This window comes from Anabrus simplex, chromosome 6 (genome assembly GCF_040414725.1).
Source record: "Anabrus simplex isolate iqAnaSimp1 chromosome 6, ASM4041472v1, whole genome shotgun sequence".
Taxonomy (NCBI): Eukaryota; Metazoa; Arthropoda; class Insecta; order Orthoptera; family Tettigoniidae; genus Anabrus; species Anabrus simplex.
Window position 1 is genome coordinate 179,074,650 of NC_090270.1, and position 26,817 is coordinate 179,101,466.

Consider the following 26,817-nt stretch of genomic DNA (forward strand, 5'->3'; position numbering starts at 1 on the left):
GGGATAGGCAGGGAAGTGGAAGGAAGCGGTCGTGGCCTTAAGTTAGGTACTATCCCAACATTTACCTGGAGGAGAATTAGGAAAGCACGGAAAACCACTTCGAGCATGGCTGAGCTGGGAATCGAACCCCCTATACCCTAATCAGTTGATCTCCCGCAGGTGAGCGGACCCCGTTCCAGCTCTCATATCACTTTTTCAAATTTCGTGGCAGACCCGGGAATCGGGACCGGGCCTTTGGGGTGGCAGCTAATCACTCTGGCCACTACACCAGAGAGGTGGAATAATAATAATAATAATAATAATAATAATAAATGTACGCCCTTTACGGATTTTGGGGGATCCCGAGGTGTCGAAATTCTGTGCCGCGGAGTTATTTTTTCTTTCTTTCTTTCTTTCTTTCTTTCTTTCTTTCTTTCTGAATCCGTTTACTCTCGATAGTTGGTTTTTCGCTCGGACTCAGTGAGGGATCCGACCTCAAGGGCAGTGTCCTGGAGCGTGAGACTTCGGGTCGGGGATACAACTAGGAAGGAGGGCCAGTACCTCGCCCAGGCGGCCTCAGTTGCTATGCTGAACAGGAGCCTTGTGTGTGGGGGGGGGTGGGGAGATGGAAGATTGGAAAGGACAGACAAGGAAGAGGAAAGGAAGCGGTCGTGGTTAAGTTAGTGGAGGAGAAATCACGTTAATCCAATTCGAGGATGGCTGAGACTTATATACCCTCTCCTTTACATCCTTACTGCAACCCCTAAATACTCTCTACTCATTTGACTTCCCCAGGCTGAGTGGATCCCGTTCCAGTCCTCGTACTACTTTCCAAATTTCGTGGGAGAGCCGGGAATCGAACCTGGGCCTCCGGGAGAATGCAGCTAATCATACTAACCAGTACATCACAGAGGCGGACAGGAGTTATTTTACGTGCCAATAAATCTACCGACACGAGGCTGACGTATTTAAACACCTTCAAATATCACCGGACTGGGTCAGGATCCAACCTAGAAAATTAGGGTCAGAAGGCCAGTTCCTCAACCGTCTGAGCCATTCAGCAAGGCTACCGTGATATCAAAAACCTAACATCTCTAATTATACCTTAGGAATAACAGTGACCACTTCGTTGAAGCTGAGTCTACTGGGAGATATTAGTTTTTTAATATTCTAGTTTGAATAAAGGAAGATCAACAGAACGGTGTGGCCGCGCGTGTCAACGCGCTATAGTTATGGACGTAAGCTCTGGGTTCACGAGACAGGTAAGCTCGAACCCCAAACTCGGCTGACTTAAGAATGTTTTTTCTTTCTTTTCCGTTTTCAATCCGAGGCAAACGCTGGGACAGTTCCTATTCAATAAATCAGTCACTATTGATCTGCGTTTAGAGCAGTCGCCCTGGTGACAGATTACTTATCTGTTGTTTTCCTAGCCTTTTCTTAAATGATCACAAAGAAATTGGAAATTTGTTGAACATCTCCCTTGGTAAGTTATTCCAATCCCCGACACCTCTGCCTATAAACGAAAATTTGCCCCAATTTGTCCTCTTGAATTCCAGCTTTATCTTCATAATATCATATTTCCTACTTTTAAAGACATCACTCAAACTTATTCGTCTAGTGATGTCAATCCACGCCATCTCTCCACTGACAGCTCGGAATATACCACTTAGTCGAGCACCTCGTCTCCTTTCTTCCAAGTCTTCCCAGCCCAAACTTTCCAAATTTTTGTGACGCTACTCTTTTGCCAGAAATCACCCAGAACAAATTGAGCTGCTTTTCTTTGGATTTTTTCCAGTTCTTGAATAAAGTAATCCTGGTGAGGGTCCCATACACTGGAACCATACTCTAGTTGGGGTCTTACCAGAGACTTATATACCCTCTCCTTTACATCCTTACTGCAACCCCTAAATACCCTCATAACCATATGCAGAGATCTGTACCTTTTACTAACAATCATATTTATGTGATCACCCCAATGAAAATATTTCCTTATATTAACACCTAGGTACCGAGCTCGATAGCTGCAGTCGCTTAAGTGCGGCCAGTATCCAGTATTCGGGAGATAGTTGGTTCGAACCCCACTGTCAGCAGCCCTGAAGATTGTTTTCCGTGGTTTCCCATTTCCACACCAGGCAAATGCTGAGGCTGTACCTTAATTAAGGCCACGGCTGCTTCCTTTCCAGTCCTAGCCCTTTCCTGTCCCATCGTCGCCATAAGATCTATCTGTGTCGCTGCGACGTAAAGCCAATAGCAAAAATATATAACACCTAGGTATTTACAATGATCCCCAAAAGGAACTTTCACCCCATCAACACAGTAATTAAAATTGAGAGGACTTTTTCTATTTGTGAAACTCACAACCTGACTTTTAACCCCGTTTATCATCATACCATTGCCTACTGTCCACTTCACAACATTATCGAGGTCATTTTGCAATTGCTCACAATCTTGTAACTTATTTATTACTCTGTACAGAAAAACATCACCTGCAAACAGCCTTATCTCTGATTCCACTTCTTTACACATCTCATTGATATACTGTATATATAAGAAAATGTCCAATAATACTGCCTTGCGGAATTCTCCTCTTAATTATTACAGGGTCAGATAAAGCTTTGCCTACTTTAATTCTCCGAGGTCTATTTTCTAGAAAGCCACCCATTCAGTCACTCTTTTTTTCTAGTCCAATTTCACTCATTTTTGTCAGTAGTCTCCCATGACCTACCCTATCAAATGCATTAGATTGGTCAATCGCAATACAGTCCATTTGACCTCCTAAATCAGGATATCTGCTATATCTTGCTGAAATCTACAAGTTGAGCTTCAGTGGAATAACCTTTCCTAAACCCAAACTGCCTTCTGTCAAATCAGTTATTAATTTCGCAAACATGTCTAATATAATCAGAAAGAATGTTTTACCAAAGCTGGCAAAATGTAGTGTTTACACTGCACTATGTCTTCTGGTGTGGGCTAGAGCAATGTTGTTACTTTCAATGACCTGCCTCAGTCTCACCCGTGGCTTTGACAATATGAAAGTGATTGTGCAGCCAGTCCCTGTTATGAATGGTGTGGAAATGTCGCTCGTAGGGTTGGTTGGTGCATGCATTTCAGTGGTCTTGGCAGACTGATATGTTGTGATGGCAACTTCTGGCTCAGTGAGGAAAGAAATGGGAAACCACCTCGCTCGCTCCTTATTTCCCTAGTACACCTTTTCAGTGATACCTAGGCCATCTATGACAGCTGATGGTGGAGCTGTTGAGGAACTAACCAGCCTTCGGGCTAAATACTCAACATACATATTTAACAAAACGTTATTATGAAAACTTTGATTTTCTTTGGATTTTTTACATTTTAAACAATTTCTCCACATAGTCACCGCCATGATTAAGGCACTTGTCATAACGAGGCATTAATTTTACATAACGTCAAAGAAAGACACCGCCTGTAATGAAAGCCACCCACAGCAGAGTGACGAAATTGTGTACCGTCTATCCTCACGGACGTTTTCCTCAAGCACATACAACAAATCATCTGTGACGACAGATGATCGGCCTCTCCGTGAGATGTGTTGTACGTATTGACGACCTTCATTGAACATAAGAACCTATTTCCTCACCATTAAATCCATCATTGCACTTTCACCATAGTTCACACACTTGGCGATGAATATCAGCGGATTTAGTATTCCACGCAATCAAGAAGCGAATCACGAACCATATCTCACAATCGGCGGGTTGATCTGTTGTCTTGAACGTTGTAAACACTTAATACTAGAGGGCCACACTATGTGAATATAGTGATGTGCGCAAATGACGCCTGAAATCCCAGGAATCGGTTCCTACGACTCCGAGACCGCACTCAATGTCGAATGCGAGGAATCGGTTCCGCGATGACGTCATCAGAGTGTGCTGGGCGCACTCACTAGAGTGAGTCATTCGTGTATAAGTGGGGCAAATTTGAACGCGCAATATTTACTATTTATTTTGTATACAGCATAGTATGATATAACACACATTTAAATTAAGTGTCTTGTTGGTTGTTATGAGTGAATTATACCTCATTATAATGAAATAACAATTTAACCTAGCAGTCTGGAAATAACATTACCCTTTTCGACACCGGGTGTAGCCATCGACGTTGTTATTTAAGCTTATACTTTATTCTGTTTCTAATGTGGTTTTCAAATATCGCTAGTATAAACTTACTATAAAGTCTGTGGAATTAAGTCACTTTTGGTTTGTAGCGTACCTGTCTTCCGTTAAATTTAATTTGCAATGAACATTTCATACTACTACTAAATATTACTATGAAAAACTGTTCGAATTACTATTTTTGTTTTCATTACTGCTAAGGTTGTCTCTTTAACACAACTGTACTGAAATAGTAAAACTATGATATTATATCAAAATCCCCATGCAAGTTGTCATTTATTTACAATCCATACCATTTGATTAGTTTCAAACCAAGAATCATATATTCTAATCAAGTTAGAATCGTGTTAGAGTGTATAACTCCAGGACACTATAATGAAAGCAGGCGTGGCTTGTTGGTGACCTGGTTAAAAAACAAAACGAACTGACATTACAGAACACATACGTACTGCACGTGTTTACGTATGTGCGTCCTAAATGGTGCTAGTAGTTCTTCGGAATCGATTCCAGAATCGGGTACCCAATTCCCCACGCATATGGAATCGACTCTTCGCGATTCCAGTCGCAGCCCACCACTATGTGAATATCTTCAGCCTTACCTGTGGCCTGTCAACAAACGAAGAGAGCAATTGCGCATGCTTAACGTCCCTACCCAGTGCTGCACTGGAAATATGTGGAAACGGTAGCTATTTAAAAAATGCTCCACATATAATAATAATAATAATAATAATAATAATAATAATAATAATAATAATAATAATAATAATAATAATAATAATTTATTGTGGCTTTTGCTAACCTGGCAAAAGTTGTTTAAGGCGGATCCTCCGACGAGGGTGGCTGTCATATCCCGTGTATGGGGAAACGCGTGTTATTGTGGTGTGTGAGTTGCAGGGATATTGGTGGCAGAACAACCACCCAGTTCCCGAATCAAGGGAATTAATTATTTAATATTAAAATTCCTGACCCAGCCGGGAATCGAACTAGGAACCATCTGAACCAAAGGTCACTACAGTGACCATTCAGCCAAGGATCGGGACATTATCATGGAGACAGACCGACATTGTATAATTAATTTGTTATGCATAGCATTGTAATAGAGATTTTTCTTCTAAGTCACAAATTAAGACACCGAAAAAAAAACCCACGGTTCAACAAAGAAGCTGTAGTGGATGTCCAAAAGAGATAACTCATTACATTACTCAATTAAAATGAAATAGTATTGTCTGCAATGCAGTTAGATATTTTCACCTACAAGTAATTTGTTGTTACAAAACACTGTTTTCAAATACGCCACACTTATTGTTTGTTAGATACTTTTTAGGGAAGAGAAGGTAAATTTTAACCGTGGTCTGGGGATAAAATAAAAAAACTCAGGTAAGGAAGTATCAGCATATCTGACTTTCGGTGTAGTTTGAAGCAAATCAATAAATTAGATGAAGCGAAAATTATGATTAGGCATACATGTCTAAGTTCTAGATATAAGGTGAGGGTACCTGCTGAAGGTGTTCGGCCCGAGCCAGTGCCTCGGCCGCTTCCTTCTTCTCCTTCTTTTCCTCGTCGGTCTGGGAGCATTTACTCCCGCCCCCTGGTGGGGGGTACGAGAACCAGAACTGGTGGGCCAGCTTTGGGCCTGCACGCACTCGCTCGAAGCCTCCTCACACCTGCAACAGAACGAGAAAACTGGTATAGCACTGTTTTTCTTTCTCCTGCTCTTTATACCAATGATCTAGGTTCGGCACTAATGTGGGTTAAGCCCAGTTTTCTGGCCGGATGTCCTTCCTGTCGCTAGCCTTACGCTGGGGGATTTATTCACTTTCTTGTTTCTATAGTGGTTTGTAGTGTGGTACGTTGCATGTAAATGAAGACATGTATTATGACGATCACAAATACCCAGCTCCCGATAGGAGGATTGAACCAAACGTCGCTGAAGTTTCCGACCCGGTCAGGAATCGAACCCGGGACCTTGTAAACCGAAGGCCGCTACGCTATCCATTCAGATAAGGAATCGGACGAACCTTACGAATGTAACCTGTGACTGATAATTAAGTGAAAGAGTGCACATTAAAATAGTCTCCGTGGCTCAGGCGGCAGCTGGATACCGTGGTTCAAATCCCAGTCACTCCATGTGAGATGTGTACTGGACAAAGCGGAGGCGTACTCCGGTTTTCCCTGTCGTCTTTCATTCCAGAAACTCTCTCCAGTATCATTTAAATTCATCTGTCAATCAGAGGAATGCGACAGGCCTCGGCAGCCGGCACAATTTCTATCCTCGTCGCAAGTTGGGGGTTTCATTCATCCCATCCCGGACCCGGTCATTGACTGGAAAACAGGTTGTAGGTTTTCATTTTGAGTGTACATAAAAATGTTCGCAATGTTTTCATCTACCGTTTTCTTTCTTTCTTTCTTTCTTTCTTTCTTTCTTTCTTTCTTTCTTTCTTTCTTCCTTTCTTTCTCCACCACTTGTCCCAGGTGCGGACTGAAGCATGATCTGTGTCGCATATTAAGAAAGTAGGCAAGTTCTGTTGTCGAATACCCTGCCTGGTATCTCTTAAAAGCAGCTTGGTAGAAATTCAGTAAGAAGCAGAGACTTTCAATATTGCGCCTCGTAAGATTGCTAAACACGCGGAATCAACGTCATAAGTCGCAGGATATGATCACACAAGAACTGTGAAAATAAAGTCTTAGATAACTCAAATCATTACCCATTAACCCTCACTTTTCTCAGGTACACTTGTGAGGAAATTAATGCAGCGTTGGAAGTCCTAAGAAACGGGAAGGACCCGGGTTTGTCGGCATACACTGACATTCTTCTAACCTTAGGGAAAAACAATAAGAAATGGACCTACTTTTTCGAGATGCTCCGCTTTAGGACTGGTCTTCGCTCAGCCGAATATTGCGCCGCGGTTTGGTTAAACAGTCCTCACGTGAAGCTGATTAACACCTAGTTTAATTACATCGTGAGACTAATCATTGATCTAATCAGACTCACAACTGCCCATCGGTTTCCAGTCCTCTGTAATATCATGCCACCACATCCACGAAGCTAAGCTGCTCTTGTTCGGGAATATGGACAAATTATGGCAAATCTAAATTTTCCAACGCATGATGATATTTCTGACCTACGGAGACACAGACTGAAATCCAGACATCCGCCAATCTATCAAGTACGCCGTCTACTAGAGCCATTTTGACGCGAATACACTGTGGAAAGAGGCGTGGGCCTCCAAAGTCACCCCTCAAGATAGTTCGTTTTTAGAAGAATGTCGATTCCTGGGTTTGAGCTTCCAAAAAAAAAATCCACAGTTCCAGACCTTCTGGCAAGCAACTCAATGATGAAAACACCATAGTGATATGAGCTACGAATTTATGTAAATAAAATGTAACAAAGTATGAGAATATATTTATATATTCCTAAAAAATACAATCCTTTTTCTTAATCATCGTTATCCGGTTGATTAGATTAGCAGTTTGCCTTTTTCTACCACTACGACCGCTAATGTGAGTCAGTGCATTGTTTCACTTAATTACCACTACGACCGCTAATGTGAGTCAGTGCATTGTTTCACTTAAGCACCACTACGAGCACTAATGTGAGTCAATGGATTGTTTCACTTAATTACCACTACGACCGCTAATGTGAGTCAGTGCATTGTTTCACTTAATTACCACTACGACCGCTAATGTGAGTCATTGCATTGTTTCACTTAATTACCACTACGACCGCTAATGTGAGTCATTGCATTGTTTCACTTAAGCACCACTACGAGCACTAATGTGAGTCATTGCATTGTTTCACTTAATTACCACTACGACCGCTAATGTGAGTCAGTGCATTGTTTCACTTAAGCACCACTACGAGCACTAATGTGAGTCAATGGATTGTTTCACTTAATTACCACTACGACCGCTAATGTGAGTCAGTGCATTGTTTCACTTAATTACCACTACGACCGCTAATGTGAGTCATTGCATTGTTTCACTTAATTACCACTACGACCGCTAATGTGAGTCAGTGCATTGTTTCACTTAATTACCACTACGAGCACTAATGTGAGTCAATGGATTGTTTCACTTAATTACCACTACGACCGCTAATGTGAGTCAGTGCATTGTTTCACTTAAGCACCACTACGAGCACTAATGTGAGTCAATGGATTGTTTCACTTAATTACCACTACGACCGCTAATGTGAGTCAGTGCATTGTTTCACTTAATTACCACTACGACCGCTAATGTGAGTCATTGCATTGTTTCACTTAAGCACCACTACGACCGCTAATGTGAGTCAGTGCATTGTTTCACTTAATTACCACTACGACCGCTAATGTGAGTCATTGCATTGTTTCACTTAATTACCACTACGACCGCTAATGTGAGTCAGTGCATTGTTTCACTTAATTACCACTACGACCGCTAATGTGAGTCAGTGCATTGTTTCACTTAATTACCACTACGACCGCTAATGTGAGTCATTGCATTGTTTCACTTAATTACCACTACGACCGCTAATGTGAGTCAGTGCATTGTTTCACTTAATTACCACTACGAGCACTAATGTGAGTCAATGGATTGTTTCACTTAATTACCACTACGACCGCTAATGTGAGTCAGTGCATTGTTTCACTTAAGCACCACTACGAGCACTAATGTGAGTCAATGGATTGTTTCACTTAATTACCACTACGACCGCTAATGTGAGTCAGTGCATTGTTTCACTTAATTACCACTACGACCGCTAATGTGAGTCATTGCATTGTTTCACTTAAGCACCACTACGACCGCTAATGTGAGTCAGTGCATTGTTTCACTTAATTACCACTACGACCGCTAATGTGAGTCATTGCATTGTTTCACTTAATTACCACTACGACCGCTAATGTGAGTCATTGCATTGTTTCTACGACCGCTAATGTGAGTCAGTGCATTGTTTCACTTAATTACCACTACGACCGCTAATGTGAGTCATTGCATTGTTTCACTTAATTACCACTACGACCGCTAATGTGAGTCAGTGCATTGTTTCACTTAAGCACCACTACGACCGCTAATGTGAGTCAGTGCATTGTTTCACTTAATTACCACTACGACCGCTAATGTGAGTCAGTGCATTGTTTCACTTAAGCACCACTACGACCGCTAATGTGAGTCATTGCATTGTTTCACTTAATTACCACTACGACCGCTAATGTGAGTCATTGCATTGTTTCACTTAATTACCACTACGACCGCTAATGTGAGTCAGTGCATTGTTTCACTTAATTACCACTACGACCGCTAATGTGAGTCATTGCATTGTTTCACTTAATTACCACTACGACCGCTAATGTGAGTCAGTGCATTGTTTCACTTAAGCACCACTACGAGCACTAATGTGAGTCAATGGATTGTTTCACTTAATTACCACTACGACCGCTAATGTGAGTCAGTGCATTGTTTCACTTAATTACCACTACGACCGCTAATGTGAGTCATTGCATTGTTTCACTTAATTACCACTACGACCGCTAATGTGAGTCAGTGCATTGTTTCACTTAAGCACCACTACGACCGCTAATGTGAGTCATTGCATTGTTTCACTTAATTACCACTACGACCGCTAATGTGAGTCAGTACATTGTTTCACTTAAGCACCACTACGACCGCTAATGTGAGTCATTGCATTGTTTCACTTAATTACCACTACGACCGCTAATGTGAGTCAGTGCATTGTTTCACTTAAGCACCACTACGACCGCTAATGTGAGTCATTGCATTGTTTCACTTAATTACCACTACGACCGCTAATGTGAGTCAGTACATTGTTTCACTTAAGCACCACTACGAGCACTAATGTGAGTCAATGGATTGTTTCACTTAAGCACCACTACGAGCGCTAATGTGAGTCAATGCAGAGTTTGACCTAGGCCCTTATAACTACATTCGTTGTGGACATTTTCAAACAAATCATAAAACACCTGAGAGTATTGAATCAAGGAACACATTAGAGAAAAAACGTAAATAAATTAATTTGGCTAGGATTTGAATTAGAAAGGAAACGAGTAAAGAAACAATCGATTTTAGGCTGTTTTTCCGGAACTGTATTTACGCGGGAAGAGATTTTTAGAAATTTGTCCTTTTTAGTTTGCTGGAGCTATCCAAGACGCACAATTTGAAACCTTTCCGGGCTGTTTATCCCTTCAAATTTAGGTACAATTGAGGAAATTGCTTAATTTTACGTTTTCGTATTAAGGAGACCAATACTTTGTCTGCTAAAACATGAGTTCAACATTAAAACATGGACTGCCCTTAATAGGATTCTCACCAATCAGGGAATATGTGCAGAATCCCTCTTCAAGTGGTATAAAATTGTATTCTCCCAGATGTGACTGTGGTGTACCTTCACATTCTATTCAGCACATCACATATGAGTGTAAGGCTCGAGCAAACGTAAGAGAAGCTTTCTTCTTTCTTCGCGCAACAACATCTACCATTCAGTGAACCGAGTCACTGGATCTGCGAATCTGGGCTTGTGTTTTCTTGCTATGTGTATCTGTAGGTCTACATATTATAAACATATTCCATGTATGCCATACGATAAATACATGCTTACCCACACACATTCAATGACATTTATATTTCAGTATATCTATTTATTTTTGTCCAAGATGTTTTCTTTTCCTTCTTGATCTGTTTACCCTCCAGGGTTGGTTTTTCCCTCGGACTCATCGAGGATCCCACCTCTACTGCATCAAGAGCAGTTTTCTGGAGCGTGAGACTTAAGATTGATGATATAGCCGGGGAGGAGGACCAGTACTTCGCCCAGGCGGCCTCACCTGTTTTGCTGAACAGGGGACTTGTGGGGACGGGAAAATTGGAAGGGACCGACAAGGGAGATAGAAGGAAGCGGCTGTGGCCTTAAGTTTGGTACCGTGCTGGTATTTGCCTGGAGGAGATGTCGGATACCAAGGAAAACCACTTCGAGGATGGGAATCGAAACCCTTCTACACAGTTGACCTCCTGAGGCTAAGAGGACCCCGTTCCAGCCCCCATGCCACTTTCCAAATTTTGGGGAAAAGCCGGGAATCGAATCCGTGTCTCCGGGACTGGAAGCTAATCACACTAACCACTACACCACAGAGGTATACCAAGATGTTAACAATATTACATAGTCTAACCACTCTACCCCATCACATGCCGAGGTTACGAATGTTGGAAGCCTTTATCTTCTAGCCCTCCAAGGACCTTCATGGCCTGTACGGAGATGACTTTGCTTTATATACTCTCAATAGATGTGCCTCTTCCATTAATTCTCTTCAGTTTTCTCTCTTAGACCCTTATTCTTATGGATACCCATTAGCTACCATACTATAGGCTACCTCTTACTTCTCTATTACTGAGCGAGTTGGCTGTGCTGTTACGGGCGCGCAGCTCTGAGCTTGCATTCGGGTATAGTGGGTTCGAACCCCACTGTCGGCAGCCCTGAAGATGGTTTTCCGTGGTTTCCCATTTTCACACTAGGCAAATGCTTAGTTAAGGCCACGGCCACTTCCTTCCCATTCCTAGGCCTTTCCCATCCCATCGTCGCCATAAGACATATCTGTGTCGCTGCGATGTAAAGCAAATAGCGAGATTTTACAATCGGATGTCCTTCCTAACGTCAATCTCATCAGACGAATTAAAGATATAATGAACTGAATGGTGTGATGTACAGTAAGTAACAGCGTTAAACTCGACAACAACACGAAGCCTACTCGTGTCGAATAGCTCAAGGCTTAACGTCTCCATCCGACGAAGATTCGCAATCAACAGCGTCATATGCTCTCACTCCATATGAACACTGCGGAGAGGTTTAGAAGTGAATCCAGGATTTTGGCACGCGATCTAGTGATTAGAAATTGGATACAACCACTTCTCCTGCCTTGCCGACCAATATTCTGATGGTGAAAAAGTTTAGCACCAACGGGACTCGAACCGGCTAACCACGGTGCCAGACCGTACATACCAGACGCCTTGACGATCATGGCCACAAGGGGGGGGGGGGTCCTTTACACTCTTCTTATAATCCCTAAATACTTTCGTAACCATGCGAAGATATCTCTATGCTTAATTTACTACCTCGTTAATGTTTCTGTCCGCCTCTGTGGTGGTGGTGGTGGTGGTGGTGGTGGTGGTGATTATTGTTTTAAGAGGAAGTACAACTAGGCAACCATCCTCTATTTAACACTAATCGTCGGGAAAAAATGGAAGGGATCCGACACTTCGAAAAATGAAGATATCGGCCACAGGAAGACAAGGGCCGCGAAGGGCGTGAAAATGAAAGACTCCCTAGCCCTCGCAAACCTAATAGTGTCGGGGTCGGAAAAGAACAAGAGTTGACCAAGGGAGGTCGGATAGGATAGATGAAAGTGAGGAGCCTGGCACAAGTAAGTGGAAGCAATGCCAGGACTCAGCTGAGTGCCCCGTGGTCGCCAGCCCACGCTCCAAAGTTCAGAGCCCCTTGGGCCCCTTTTAGTCGCCTCTTACGACAGGCAGGGGATACCGTGGGTGTTATTCTACCGCCCCCACCCACAGCGGGGCCGCCTCTGTGGTGTAGTTGTTAGTGTGATTAGCTGCCCCCCCCCCGGAGGCCCAACTTCGATTCCCGGCTCTGATACGAAATTTGAAAAGTGGTACGAGGGCTGGAACTGGGTTCACTCAGCCTCAGGAGGTCAAATGAGTAGAGGTGGGTTCGATTCCCAGTTTCCCACTTCTCCTCCAGGCAAATTCCGGGATGGTACCTGTTTTAAGGCCACGGCCGCTTCCTTCCCTCTTCCTTGTCTATCCCTTCCAATCTTCCCATCCTCCCACAAGGCCCCTGTTCAGCATAGCATGTGAGGCCACCTGGACGAGATGCTGGTCATTCTCCCCAGTTGTATCCCCTGATCCAATGTCTCATGCTCCAGGACACTGCCCTTGAGGCGTTAGAGGTGGGATTCCTCGCTGAGTCCGAGGGAAAAACCAGCCCTGGAGGGCAAACAGATTAAGAAGAAGAAAAAGTTACTGTTTTACCCCAATAAAGGTCTTTCCTCATATTAACACTTAATTACTTAATGATCCTAATGAGGTACTAAAACTCCTGCACAGTGGAACTATGAGAGCTGTCATCATAAGGGTTGAATTGATTCTTAATTTTACTGTGAATGCCACTCCCTCTGGTGCCACTGCCCCATCGACGGGAGGTGGAAAACACACAAATTTGAAGGCCACCTCGAAGTTCAGCTTGCTCCAAGCTGCTTAGGCAGTGTTCTCCACTATCGGCAGGAGACGACGCAATACAATACTACCGTACTGACTGATGCCATTGTACGTTTGTCTAGTGTGCTCTGTTCAGTGCGTCAAGGAAGACGTGAAGAATGCTACGCAGTGTCTTGCCACATTGGCCGCTGAAGTGCACAGTCTGCATTTCAGAGAGTGTATAGTGCGGGTGAGTGATCAAATGGAAGTGTTTATAGTAAAATTAGTATTAGTAGATAACGTACAGGTACTAAGTCTGCGGAGAGGAACATGTTATGAACAATTGCGATATTGTTCATCTATTATTATGGTTATTATGCTGACTCTATGTATATTTTCGTCATGATCATGTTCATTTCCTTATGTAAAAGCTAAGGCAGACATATTATTCGGAAGAATCGGCGTTAAACTTTGTATGCTGCGATTGTGTTATGGTTTTCCCTATTGTAATGTTTCTTGTCGTGCTCTTTAGTATAGGCACATTCATTTAATACACACTTTGTGTGGTTCTGTAACGTTAAGTAAGTGACAACCAGCGTTTACAGTTACTTTTACTGGATAGCATTAATAAAACCTGTCTTAAAACCTTGACGAAATGTAGATATACGGCTATGTATCAATATTATTGTTATTACGTTCCACTAAATTGCTTTTCGCGGTTTTCGGAGACGTCGGAGGTGCCGGAAGTTTGTCCCGCAGGAGTTCTTTTACGTTCTGATGTATTTGAGTACCTTCAAATACTACCGGACTGAGCCAGGATCGAAACCTGCCAAGTTCGGCTATGTATCAACTAGGCAATAAATCTAAATTATAATATGCTCTTTACTTTCGGTATTTTTGTGCCAGTTTGTAACAGTGGTAGATTCCTCGCTCCACGTGGGAACTGACAGCACAAGCAAGCTGGCTCCGAGTCAAGTTAAGCTGGAAGGGAAAGATCATTTCGGACATATTTATAGTTTAAGTGGTATTTCTTGACTCTTACGCTTACCGAGCTCGATAGCTGCAGTCGTTTAAATGCGGCCAGTATCCAGTATTCGGGAGACAGTAGGTTCGAACCCCACTGTCGGCAGCCCTGAAGATGGTTTTCCGTGGTTTCCCATTTTCACGCCAGGCAAATGCTGGGGCTGTACCTTAATTAAGGCCACGGCCGCTTCCTTCCCACTCCTAGCCCTTCCCTGTCCCATCGTCGCCATAAGACCTATCTGTGTCGGTGCGACGTAAAGCAAATAGCAAAAAAAACTCTTATGCTTTCCGTTTATGATTACAGTTGCAACCATAGCTTCCCCAAGTCGAACAGCTGCTTCGGCCTCGTTGACGTACTGTCCAATAGCGCCGAGTGATTTCTGCCGGTGGCCTTGATGAAATTTAAGTTTGGTGAATAATCTGAGGACGCACTGTCCATGAAGGTCTAATATATTATCAATTACGTACATTTTACGACGAAGTGTGTGAGCTTTTATAAGATCGTACAGCTCGACCTTGAGTATTTTGTCCTGAAATGTAACTTCCCCTCTCAGGTAGAGATGTAGGGATGCCATGTGTGCTCTTTTTCTCGGATATGTCCTCTTTTTAACAGCATGAAAAGCGTCTGGCGGGACTTTCGAATAATTCAACAAATGTCCTCTTTTTGGAGGTTTAGAAACATTATTTATACTTCACGCGGTGTTTAGTAATCAACTTGACCGCCACATTTAAATAGGCTGTTGTTTTTGTTTACAACCCCCTATGGTGGGAGACACAGACGAACAATACACCCACGGTATCCCTTGCCTGTCGTAAGAGGCGACTAAATGGGGCGACCAAGGGATGATGACATTCGAACCATGAAACTATTCGTCCTTAGTACCATTACGTGAGGAACACCATGCCTCGACATTGCCAATGAGTAGTACCTTTATGTGAGGAACACCGCGGTTCTATGGTTAGTAGGGTCTACGATCGTGTGTATTCCACCGAAGCGGAGGAGCGGGCATTCGGCTGCATGAACTAATGTCCGTAACGCTGTGCGGCAATGTGTCGCTTCCCCTGGGTTCAGAATAGATCTGCGCTACCTATGAGTAGTACCTCTTTACGAGAAACACAAAGGGTGTACGTTGCCTGTGATTAGTACCACTGTGTGCGAAAACCACGGGTGTGCGTTACCTGAGAGTAGTTTCATTATGTGACGAATACCATGGGTTTTGTATTACCTGTTGTTGTTACCATAATGTGTCATACACCATGGGTCTACATTGCCTATGATTAGTATAGCACTATGTGAGCAACACCATGAGTATACGTTGCCTGTGATTGGTTCCACTTAGTGAGGGACACCACGGGAATAGCAGCGCCCGTGATTAGTCCCATTATGTGCGAAACACCATGGGTTTGCGTTACCTCTGAGTGATGCCATTGTGTGCGACATACGATAGGTCTACATTTCCTGTGATTAGTACCACCATTAGAGAAACACCCACTGGGCGAGTTGGCCGTGCGGTTAGAGGCGCGCGGCTGTGAGCTTGCAACCGGGAGATAGTGGGTTCGAATCCCACTGTCGGCAACCCTGAAGATTTTCACACCAGGCAAATGCTGGGGCTGTACCTTAATTAAAGCCACGGCCGCTTCCTTCAAACTCCTAGGCCTTTTCTATCCCATCGTCGCCACAAGACCTATCTGTGTCGGTGCGACGTAAAGCCACTAGCAGAGAAAAGAGAGAAACACCATGAGTCTACTTTACCTGTGATTAGTATCACTATAGAAGGAACACCGTGGTTCTACCTCCCAGTGATTAGTATCATTATTTACCGAGTTCGATAGTTGCAGTCGCTTAAGTGCGGCCAGTATCCACTATTCGGGAGATAGTAGGTTCGAACCCCACTGTCGGCAACCCTGAAGATGGTTTTCCGTGGTTTCCCATTTTCACACCAAGCAAATGCTGGGGCTGTACCTTAATTAAGGCCATGGCCGCTGCCTTGCCACTCCCAGCCCTTCCCTGCCCCATCGTGCGACGTAAAGCAACTATAAAAAAAAAGTATCATTATGAAAGGCCGGCGACCTGAATTTTGGACCCCTTTAGATGCATCATCTCAGTAATTCAGGCTTTGTGAATTAGATCCACTGATTGTTTTTGTTTCACTATCATGTCGAGATAGAGGAAGAGACTAAGGCCAAAGAAGTAATAAAATTTACGTATGATAACAATGACATTTACAATAAGATACAAAAGTTGAAAACTAGAAAAGCGGCTGGAATTGATCAGATTTCTGGGGATATACTAAAGACAATGGGTTGGGATATAGTACCATATCTGAAGTACTTATTTGATTATTGTTTGGCCGAAGGAGCTATACCAGATGAATGGAGAGTTGCTATAGTAGCCCCTGTGTATAAAGGAAAGGGTGATAGACATAAAGCTGAAAATTACAGGCCAGTAAGTTTGACATGCATTGTATGTAAGCTTTGGGAAGGCATTCTTTCTGATTATATTAGACATGTTTGTGAAATTAATAACTGGTTCGATAGAAGGCAATTCGGTTTTAGGAAAGGTTATTCCACTGAAGCTCAACTTGTAGGATTCCAGCAAGATATAGCAGATATCTTGGATTCTGGAGGTCAAATGGACTGTATCGGGATTGACATGTCTAAAGCATTTGATAGGGTGGATCATGGGAGACTACTGGCAAAAATGAGTGCAATTGGACTAGACAAAATAGTGACTGAATGGGTTGCTATATTTCTAGAAAATAGATCTCAGAGAGTTAGAGTAGGTGAAGCTTTGTCTGACCCTGTAATAGTTGAGAGGGGAGTTCCTCAGGGCAGTGTTATCGGACCTTTATGTTTTCTTATATATATAAATGATATGAGTAAAGGAGTGGAATCGGAGGTAAGGCTTTTTGCGGATGATGTTATTTTCTATAGAGTGATAAATAAGTTACAAGATTGTGAGCAACTGCAACGTGACCTCGAAAATATTGTGAGATGGACAGCAGGCAATGGTATGTTGATAAACGGGGCTAAAAGTCAGGTTGTGAGTTTTACAAATAGGAAAAGTCCTCTCAGTTTTAATTACTGCGTTGATGGGGTGAAAGTTCCTTTTGGGGATCATTGTAAGTATCTAGGTGTTAATATAAGGAAAGATCTTCACTGGGGTAATCACATAAATGGGATTGTAAATAAAGGGTACCGATCTCTGCACATGGTTATGAGGGTGTTTAGGGGTTGTAGTAAGGATGTAAAGGAGAGTGCATATAAGTCTCTGGTAAGACCCCAACTAGAGTATGGTTCCAGTGTATGGGAACCTCACCAGGATTACCTGATTCAAGAACTGGGAAAAATCCAAAGAAAAGCAGCTCGATTTGTTCTGGGTGATTTCCGACAAAAGAGTAGCGTTACAAAAATGTTGCAATGTTTGGGTTGGGAAGAATTGAGAGAAAGAAGAAGAGCTGCTCGACTAAGTGGTATGTTCCGAGCTGTCAGCGGAGAGATGGCGTGGAATGACATTAGTAGACGAATAGGTTTGAATGGCGTCTATAAAAGTAGGAAAGATCACAATATGAAGATAAAGTTGGAATTCAAGAGGACAAACTGGGGCAAATATTCATTTATAGGAAGGGGAGTTAGGGATTGGAATAACTTACCAAGGGAGATGTTCAATAAATTTCCAATTTCTTTGAAATCATTTCGGAAAAGGCTAGGAAAGCAACAGATAGGGAATCTGCCACCTGGGCGACTGCCCTAAATGCAGATCAGTATTGATTGATTGATTGATTGATTTTTTCATCATCATTCGTTTTAGATTCTAGTCAGTGGATATATTTTGTAGTTTTAATTTTCCTTTCGTTCACATCTTACCATTAGGGGCCGATGACCTAGCTGTTACTCCCCTTTAAACAACAATCATCGTCATCATCATCATCATCATAATCACCATCATCATCATCATCTTTATCTTTTTGTTTACAGCTATTGTTTGCTTCCGTTTTCTTTCTAGCTCAGCGTTATTTAAAGGTTGTGTCTGTGCACAAATTGTGTATAATTGAGTTCTGAAAGTTTTATTAGGTATTATTTTGCCGTAAACACAGCCTGCCTTGTATCCATGATCGTTAAGGCGTCGAAGTCTAAACGGTCTGACACCGTGGTTAGCCGGTTCGAGTCCCGTTGTTCGAAAAAATGTTCACCATCGGAATGTTGGCCGGCAGGGTAGGGGAGGTGGTGGTATACAATTTATAATCACTAGATTGCGTACCAAGAGCCTGGATTAATTTCCAAACCTCCCCGCAGTGCTCATGTGGAGTGAGGGCATATGACGTTGTTGATGATGATTCGTCCGTCGGATGGGGACATTAAGCCTTCAGCAGACCCCTTGGTGCTATTCGACAGGAGTAGGTTATGTGCCGGCAGCGGGTTTCACCCTCTCCATTCCTGCTATCATATATCACGTCATTTATTTCTCATTAACTCCTCTGATGAGGTTGACGTCAGGAAGGGCGTCCGGTTATAAAAACCTGCCACGACAGATTCAGCTCAACTCATAACCGACCCCGAAGAGAAACTGGTGAAGAGTTGGACAAGCAAAGATTTTACTGTAAATAAGAATTATTCGTTTGTATTCCAAGTCAAATGCAAACACTGAGTGAATATTTTCATTGCTTAATTCACAGTGGCCCAAGGACAAAAACAGGTTCACAATTGGGACTGTAAAAGGTGTAGTGTATTTGCAGCACCACTTTAAACATTTCAGTTGCACCCAGTTTCACCGCTATTTATTGGAGAACAACACATTTTTAGAGAAGATTTCATCTTCAGAAAAGTTCGAATGGCACAGGAGAAAAAAGTTAATGACAAAGGTGAAAGGCCTATGGTCTGTAATAAGAGCGAAGCCGATAAAAGTTATTAAGGTGCACTGATTCCATCAGTAGACTGTGTCCTCTTTTTCAGGTTGGTGGTCCTCTTTTCCTAGGTTGGTGGTGTGGCATCCCTAATCTCAGGAATATTGTAGGACTACGAAGGGAAGTATGTGGCAGTGATTAGAAGACTTCCACTTGTAGCTCAAAATGGAAGGTAGCTAACGTAATTTTTCTACACGTACAGTTTTAAGGGGCCCATAGACGTGCAATATTATTGCGCAATATCGGGGTTTGTGCAATAAAATTGTTAGTGTGTATTTAATATTGAAGGGTTGTGCAATATATTGTACGAAATCAAGAAAGTTTGAAATATATTGCGCAAATCGCAAAATACTGTGCTGTGTGTTGGCAATATTGGGCAATATCCCGTCCTCCCGCCAGTGGGTATCAACAAGCGTTGGAGAAGTTATCGTGATGGCAGGCAAAAAGGAGGAGAAAAAGTTTATCTTGGAGTTTATCGAAGTGTACCATGGCCTTCCGGCTCTGTGGGACGTTAAGAGCAAAGCGAGGAGTTCATCATACAATTCACCATTCATGCGCAGAAAGTTTCGAAAATCATTTGGTTCCCATTTTCTCAGTTTATTGAGTAAATTTTCATGAGTGTACTTTTCTCTGTCTAGAAACAACTGTTTGGCCCTTGTGCTTTTTTTCCGTTTCTGCTTCTTTTTGGCACTTACGCCCACGGCGATCAAAACGCAGCAAAGATAAGTGTCACTCAATATAATCACCAAATAAAATACCGGCTTGGACTGACTATATATTGCAACGCATATTGTACGTCTATGATCGTTTTGCACAATATATTGCACAACTATCAATATTATCTCCACACGATTCTATTTATTGCACAAACTCGATTTTTGTGCAATAATATTGTACGTCTATATGCAGCTAACAATATATTGTACAATCCATTTTGCGCAATAATATTACACGTCTATGGGCCCCTTTAATACGCAAGAGTACAGAATGCCACACTATTGCCATTAATGTATTTCTATTTGTTTGGTTACGACGACTAAAGTACGTTCCCTACAATTCATATGTCTGTTATTACATTATGCACTTCGAGCAATTTTGGGATGTAGTAAGTTTGATTCGAGAGGTGGTGCTCCCATGTATCTAAAAAATTGTATTAATAATAATAATAATAATAATAATAATAATAATAATAATAATAATAATAATAATAATGGCGTGTGGCCTCTGAGGAGGCTGGTGCAGGGCTTTCGAGTTGACGCTGTGTAGACGACCTGCACGTCTGTTAAGATGGGGTCCTACCTAGGGTGTGACGAATCCTAATGATGACTGCAAACACAACCATCCCCTGAGCCATCGGAATTAACTAAAGAAGGTTAGAATCCTCAACCCGGCCGGGAATCGATTCCGGAACCCCTTGGACCGAAGGCCAGCACGCTAGCCATTTAGCCACGGAGGTGGACAACTTAAAAGTTTGGGTTGGCGACCACAAGGCATCTCGCTGAGTTAGATATTGTTGTATCTTAACTCTACTAGCCTTCTCACCATCATCTTTCCTAACGAGTCAACTTTCCTCCGACACTTGAGTGTATTATATTTGCGAGATTCCATCTTTTTCATGCCCTTCGTATTGTTTCCCTTATTTTGCCGATATCTTCATTCTTCAAAGGGTCAGTCATAGTGGTACTAACTTTGTTATCAAATGAAACTACAGTGCACTATTTTCTACACCTAGCCTTAAACCTACAAACATTACAATTTCGGCATTGTGATTGTTTTGAAAATCGGGCAAGTACTTCTCGAGAAAATGTAACATATTCAAACGTGCTTCTTTAGCCAGCTGGGGACCGCCCTACGTATGAAACATAAGCTAGCTGTAGACATATCGAGTTGCTCCACCTTCTTCTGACAGATAGGTGTTCGATCTACTGTACCCAAAAATATACTGCTAAAATGTGTTATTTAACACCTTTAACATCATCATAGGCAACGGGTAAAGGAAAAGCAGATACTGTATGCGACGGATCAGGTTTGCGGAGGTCTTTTATTTCCACGGCCTCCTTGGCCGTTCTCTTCCTTCTTGTTCATTCTTCGAAGAATCCAATCACTTCTTTTTCCTTCTGATTAGTGTTAATAAGAAGTGATTCCCCAGTTGTATTGAAAATGAAATTGCGTATGGCTTTTAGTGCCGGGAGTGTCCGAAGACATGTTCGGCTCTCCAGGTGCAGGTTTTTCGATTTGACACCCGTAGGCGACCTGTGCGTCGTGGTGAAGATGAAATGATGATGAAGGCGACACATACACCAAGCCCTCGTGCCAGCGAAATTAACCACTGATGATTAAATTTCCCGACCCCACCGGGGAATCGAACGCGGGACTCCTGTGGTCAAAGGCCAGCACGCTAACCATTTAGCCATAGAGCCGGACTCCCCAGTTGTATTAGTTGTACTTTTTCAAATAATACATCCACTACCACCACTAATACTTCAAAACATTCATAATAGGCCTTGCTTTCTTTTTGCGTATTAATGGTTCTCCTTTCTTTGCCACTTATCTCACAACTTGATATTGTGACCCGTGTCACGCATCGCAAGTTTAGCCCATTTTTATGGGCAGATGTCCATCCTGATGTCAATATATATGGTTTAATTTATTCTAGTGTTAACACTGATTCAAGTGGGTTTTCGGCGACGATGGGATACAAAAGGGCTAGAACTGGAAAGGCAGCGGTCACGGCCTCAATTAAAATGGGGGCCAAATTGAAAACCACCGATAAAACTATCGCCAGGACTTGAACCTACCATCTTCCGAATGAAAGCTAGCAGCTAAGCGGTCCACACCACGCAGCTAGCTCGTTCGGTCCTGTGTGGTTTCATGTCACATAACCTTCACATATCCATTTTCCCCTTACCTTTCAGCTACGGCGATAATAAAGATGTTAAATCAAACATATTATCATAGTGTATTTATGGGCACAGTGGAGCGAATACCTACTGGAGCTGTTAGAAGAAGGTGAAGCAACTCGGTGTTTTAACAGCTAGCTCATGTGTCATATGTAATGCTTTGAAGTTGATGCCCCAAAGAACGAAGAAATATGCATGCAATTATGCTCTTAAAAACTTTAAAATATGCCAATAAATATGCACTACTAAGACGTAAAATGGCAGTAGACAAGTCAGGTTAGTATTGATAATAATAAACTTACATTTATTCCTTGGAGGTTGAAGCAGAAATGGTTCCGCTGTTAATGCTGAGTGATGAATTGCAGTTCACAACTATCACTTTGCACAGATTTTCAACTGAAAGATATCGTCTGTTGTCTCGCAAAACACTTTTGTAACGTGAGAAACTTCTTTCCACATCACAAGATGTTCTTCTTCTTCTTCTTCTTCTTCTTCTTCTTCTTCTTCTGCTTACCCTCCAGGGTCGGTTTTTCCCTCGGACTCAGCGAGGGCTCCCACCTCTACCGCCTCAAGGACAGTGTCCTGGAGCTTCAGACTCAGGGTTGGGGGATACAACTGGGGGATGACCAGTACCTCGCCCAGGCGGCCTCACCTGCCATGCTGAACAGGAACCTTGGTGGGGGATGGGAAGATTGGAAGGGACAGACAAGGAAGAGGGAAGGAAGCGGCCGTGGCCTTAAGTTAGGTACCATCCCGGCATTTGTCTGGAGGAGAAGTTGGAAACTACGGAAAACCACTTCCAGGATGGCTGAGATGGGAATCGAACCCACCTCTACTCGGTTGACCTCCCGAGGCTGAGTGGACCCCGTTCCAGCCCTCGTACCACTTTTCAAATTTCGTGGCAGAGCCGGGAATGGAACCCGGGCTTCCGGGGGTGGATCACACGATATTATTGGGGCATATTTAAATGATGATGACTGCTCCACAGCCAACGGCCGTAGCCGTGTTGAAACTCCGGATCCCGTGAGATCTCCGAAGTTAAGCAACATTGGGCGTGGTCAGGAGTTGGATGGGTTGCCACGCGCTGTTGGGGGGGGGGGTAAGGGAATGGATCAGCAGAAAGGAACTGGCCACTCTACCGCATGTAAACTCCGGCTCAGGAACACCTCTGCGGAGGTTCGGACCTGCCTTCGGGCAGAATAACCCTTACCTACCTACTGCTCCACAGAAAGAGGCAAGTCTCTTGGTGTGACAGACGGTTTTTCTTCGAGAATGTCTCGAATATCGCACAACTGTTAATAAACCAGGATTTTTTGAACTTACATAATTTAATTTTTCTTTCACTTTTTGTCCTATAGTACCAGGAACAGAATTTAGATTGGATATCGTTTTTTTCGAAAACAGTATCTCCTTTAAGGGAGATCCTACAGCTTCCAGTGACGTTATGGCGGTTGGCAAAAAAGAAAAATGGGCATATATAAAAACAAGATTCTCTTCTAACTAAATGCCTGACAGAATATTTTTCACTGTTTGTATTGATGCAGCTTCATTCGAGTCCAATGAATTAACAACCTCTTTGAATACTTCTATGTGCTGAGTTTAATACAAAGCTGCATCCAGCCATGTTCCCCATCGTCTTAACACTGGCGCAGGAAGAAGTGGGATAATAGGTGCTGTTGCTCTAAACAACTTGACTCTTGAAGGAGATTTAACAAAAATTTTCTTTGAACAGGCCACAAATCGATCTACCAATGGGAAATAATATTGCGTATTGTCTCAGCAATGCGATTAAGAGCATATGCCAAACAAGTTATATGATTTTAGTTAGGAAAAATGTCTTTCAGTGTTTGTACTAATTTTACCATATAAGTACCTGCATCGGTAACAAATAAAAGTAGCCGGTCTTACTTGATTCCAGATAGCCATAATAATTTTAATGAGTCCATCACACACTGCGTAACAGTTACGTTGTTAGTGGCCAGCAATTCACACACATTAAGAAGATATGGTATCTTCTTTTGTTCCTTATTTAAGGAGCCAACAATTACATTAGCAATAAATCGGCCCTCAGAATCAGTAGTTTCATCAATAGACAACCACACAAACTGATCTGCTAATTCAATTAGTAAATTTGACAATCGCCTCTGTGATGTAGTGGTTAGTGTGATTATCTGCCACCCCGGAGGGCCGCGTTCGATTCCCGGCTCTGCCAGGAAATTTGAAAAGTGGTACGAGGGCTGGAACGGGGTCCAATCAGCCTCGGGAGGTCAACTGAGTAGAGGGAGGTTCAATTCCCACCTCAGCCATCCTCGAAGTGGTTTTCCGTAGTTTCCCACTTCTCCTCCAGGTAAATGCAGGGATTGTACCTAACTTAAAGCCACGGCCGCTTCCTTCCCTCATCCTTGTCTATCCCTTCCAATCTTCCCATCTCCTGACAAGGCCCCTGTTCAGTATAACAGGTGAGGCCGCCTGGGCGAGGTACTGGTCTTTCTCCCCAGTTGTATCCCCGATCCAAAGTCTCACGCTCCAGGACACTGCCCTTGAGGCGGTAGAGGTGGGATCCCTCGCTGAGTCCGAGGGAAAAACCAACCCTGGAGGGTAACCAGATTAAGAAGAGGAAGAAGAAGAAATTTGACAATACGTCATTGTAACAACGTCCTACGTAAGTCTTACGCAATGTACTTGCTTCAGGCACGTTGTCGAGTGTATTTGGCAAAAAATGCTTTAATATGGGGTTATTAATTTTATACAAGGGAGTATCAGCAGCTAAAATTGCTTGGCATAGGTCGTAAGAAAATACACTAATCCTACTTCCTAAATACTCTAATAGTTGTTTTTGAACAGGCTCTTTATTTGCGAGTTTGCTAGTTAAATTCTCCTTATGTTTGCTGTATTTATCTGTTGAACTATCTGAAATATTTTCTCACGCGCTATAGTTTTTTCACACATTCCACAAGAACAGTACCCTATTATCCGTAGATATTAAGTCACCTGAAAGCTCCTTCTGTAAATTAGTTCATCTACAACTCCAAGTTGCTCTTATTTTCAGCATTTAAAGAACTTTTTAACGGACACTTTATACGCGGAACATAGTTTGGTCACAACCAGTTCACAACACCGTTACATGACCCAATGGACAGCCAGTCGACAGCTAAGCACAGAACGAAAGGGTAGATGATGAGACAGGGGATTCACTGCGTGACATCATAACTCCTCACCATATGACAGGTTGCGTCAGCATGCGCAACATTACTGCCAACATCAACCAATGAAAAAAGCTGAATCAAAATACTGTAAAAATCATTCAACTGGTTAAAATATGCTATATAGGCGTTACAATATTAAAATGTGATGCATTTATCAAAATCACGAAAATATGGAGTTATATGCACCATAAAAGCATGTTCAAATGACTGAAAATTCCATAATTCGTGCACTTAATGTATAAGCATACATTTTAACCCCTAAAAAAATCATGCGAAAGCGTGAACTTCCAAGCCCTAGTCATATGTAACGCGAATCAGAAAGGGCAGTCTCTGGCTGGCAAATGAAGCACGTTTGGAAAAAATAAATTTTCCCGAGAAGTACTTGTCCGATTTTCAAAATAATCACGGCGCTACATTCACAACATTTTTAGACCTACGTTGTAGCCCAGGTATATAGAACACCGTAGTTCTATTTAAAAAAAGCAAAGTCTCCATATTTATTTTATTAAAATGCTATTTGTTCGGGGCGTCGACCCATGTGGATCTTTTGCCCCTACTGGCACCACATTGTATGAACCTGCGTGTAATGTTGTGTGTGAGGAAAGGGAGATTAAGGACGTCACAAACATCCAGTGCCCAGGCCAGGGATATTAATCATTACAATGGAAAACCCCTGACCCGGTCGGGAATCGAACCCGGGGCCGCCGGGTGACAGGCGGACGTGTTGCCCCCTACACCGTGGGGCCAGACTAGAAAAAAGTTAGTATCAATAATAATAATAATAATAATAATAATAATAATAATAATATTGGCTTTACGTCCCACTAAGTGCTTTTCTGTAGTTTCTGGAGATGCCGATGTGCCGGATTTTATTCCCGCAAGATTTCTTTTACCGCCGGGCGAGTTGGCCGTGTGGTTAGGGTTACGCAGCTGTGAGCTTGCATCCGGGAGATAGTGGGTTCGAACCCCACTGTCGGCAGCCCTGAAGATGGCTTTCCGCGGTTTCCCATTTTCACACCGGTCAAATGCTGCGGCTGTGCCTTAATTAAGGCCGCGGCCGCTTCTTTGCCACTCCTAGGCCTTTCTTGTCCCATCGTCGCAATAAGACCTATCTGTGTCGATGTGACGTAAAGCAACTAGCAAAAAGGCAAATTTCTTTTACCACCGGACTGAGCCAGGATCGAACCTGCCAAATTGGGGTCAGAAGACCAGCGCCTCAACCGTCTGAGCTACTCAGCCCGCCACACAGTTAGTATCATTATATCAGCAGATAATGACACCGTGAAGTAGTACTGCATGTCCGATCACCAGCCCCTTAATAGCATTACTGAAAATGTTTTTTGGTAGTGGCTTTACGTCGCACCGACACAGATAGGTCTTATGGCGACGATGGGATAGGAAAGGCCTATGAATTGGAAGGAAGCGGCCGTGGCCTTAATTAAGGTGCAGCCTCAGCATT

At 42.9% G+C, this 26,817-nt stretch overlaps 1 long non-coding RNA gene across 1 annotated transcript in view; it reads right to left on the reverse strand.

Moving 5' to 3' along the window:
• Positions 1-26,817, reverse strand: part of LOC137501214 (uncharacterized) — a 933,261-nt gene that overhangs the window by 33,052 nt on the left and 873,392 nt on the right. Inside the window, exon 3 of the long non-coding RNA XR_011018424.1 lies at positions 5,627-5,794. This is a non-coding gene — a long non-coding RNA (uncharacterized lncRNA). The remainder of the gene's footprint in view (positions 1-5,626; positions 5,795-26,817) is intronic.